This window comes from Eumetopias jubatus, unplaced genomic scaffold (genome assembly GCF_037043125.1).
Source record: "Eumetopias jubatus isolate StellerSeaLion01/CBP00866 unplaced genomic scaffold, mEumJub1_p1.0 scaffold_17, whole genome shotgun sequence".
NCBI lineage: Eukaryota > Metazoa > Chordata > Mammalia > Carnivora > Otariidae > Eumetopias > Eumetopias jubatus.
The window spans coordinates 36797939-36799726 of record NW_028274823.1 but is presented as its reverse complement, the minus strand read 5'-3'; the positions used below and the strand labels follow the sequence as shown (position 1 = coordinate 36799726).

General features: G+C 51.3%; 1 pseudogene; it reads right to left on the bottom strand.

Moving 5' to 3' along the window:
- Nucleotides 1-241: 241 nt before the first annotated feature.
- Nucleotides 242-1274, bottom strand: LOC114205284 (ADP-ribose pyrophosphatase pseudogene; annotated as a pseudogene).
- Between the last annotated feature and the right edge of the window lie 514 nt (nt 1275-1788).

Genomic DNA, 1788 nt, shown 5'->3' with positions numbered 1-1788 from the left:
TACAACATATACAACAGGTAACTATATTCCTCTTCCAGCTGGAAAACCGAAAGTTTGTGATCCTAATCTCCTATATTTGTCTAATATTATTCCCTGACACAAAGCCTTCATAGTGCGATCAGTTTTGCAAACAATCACCAAAAGAAGTCCCCTGTCCTGGTCAGTGGGAGTTCTGGGTTGTTTGTCTCATGTATGCCCATGTCCATTTGAAGACCTTGGGCTTTTGTGAGACCCCAAGTCACTATTCACGGCAGTTGGAGTCCGTGCCCTCCCTCCAATGGGCACCTCGTTTCTCAGCCACGAGTTGAATAAATTGGGAATGGCTGGCAAAAAGCTGGAGTTGATCACTGATGTCCACCCAGTTCACTTTCTTGGCATCATCACCAGCTTCCAGAGGAAGATGATCCATTCTCACCTATATCATTGTGGTAGTTCACAGGCTCTGTCTCCATCCATGCATTATCTGTGTTTTGGGGATCATCCACGTAACCTTTATAGACCACAAAGTGCCTCTGACTGAACAGTTTGCCCAGTTGTTTCTCCAACTCCTGTGTTTCTGCTCTAGATGTCTGTAAGGAGTTCATGGCTTCCTCCCCAAATTCTCTCTTCAATGTGGTACTCATTTTCTCTCCTGGCTCCACCATTCCCCCTGGGATGGCGCATTCTCCACAGTCCTTCCTTTTGATGGCTACAAATTGCAGGACGTTTCTCTCAGAAAAAGGATGGATAATTTTCTTTCCCTTACTGTCCTTTTTCTACCTGGTTAAGATGGGATCTGCAGCATGACTGGGACCCCACCACCCTTAAAGCCCTCTGCCCACCAGCCCTGTCCGACCCGAGGGATTTCTAGGTCTGCCGTTCTCAACCTCATACAAACCATTCTGGCTCCTTCTTTCAACATGCCCATCCTCCTCATTGAATTTAGGAGAGAAGTTCCTTTCGCCCACCGGAGGGCCTGCCCACATGGGCTGGCCCAAGACGGAACCAGCAGCGTACTCGACAGGCTTGTACTCTGGCCACTCGCTTTCTCATCGGGGACCTGGCTTCGCTCCCCCTTTAAAGCCAGGGTACGGAGACGTCCTGGCCTTCTTGTGGGAGTCCTCAGTGGTGCCATTCAAATCTGACATGATGAAGCTTGGAGGAAACCCACGTGAGGAAGACGGGCTCTGACCAGCCGAGATGTTGGGGCAGCTGCTGGGCCTGCGGGCCGCAGAGGCCAAGGTCATGCAGAGAGACACCGTCGCTAACCCCTTTGCCAGGCAGTGTCCAGCCATCCACTGTTGCGTGGCCCGCGGGGATGTCCGTGGTGCTCAGGGGTGCGGGACGGCGCGTGGAACCAACGGTGCAGGGGGGCCACATGTGGGGCTGGGGGAGAGGGGCGCCCTGCCCCCGGCCATGCATGCCTTTTCATTTTACACTGAAAGATTTTGATATCTGGAAGGGCTTCCAAATGTGAAGTGCTAGGGTTGAGAACATCGTCCAAACACCTCCAACAAAATTAGCAGACAACAACAACAAAAGTGCTTTCTTGCTTACGGAGGTATTAGCCATTACAGGTAGATTTAGTTCCCTAGGTCCAGAACCACAGTCTGTTTGGGATAGGGCAGAATGAATGTGTTGGGGGTGGCAGGTGAGGTGGTTGGGGGGGTAGAAGGGGGACACAAAATGCCTTGTTTGGGATGATGGAAAGCCTAGTGAGTGCAACCTCCAAGGGGAAAGAGAGCTCACTTGGTACACAGAACATGGTCCTTGTGGGAAATCCATGATGCACAAGGTATGGGAGATGGT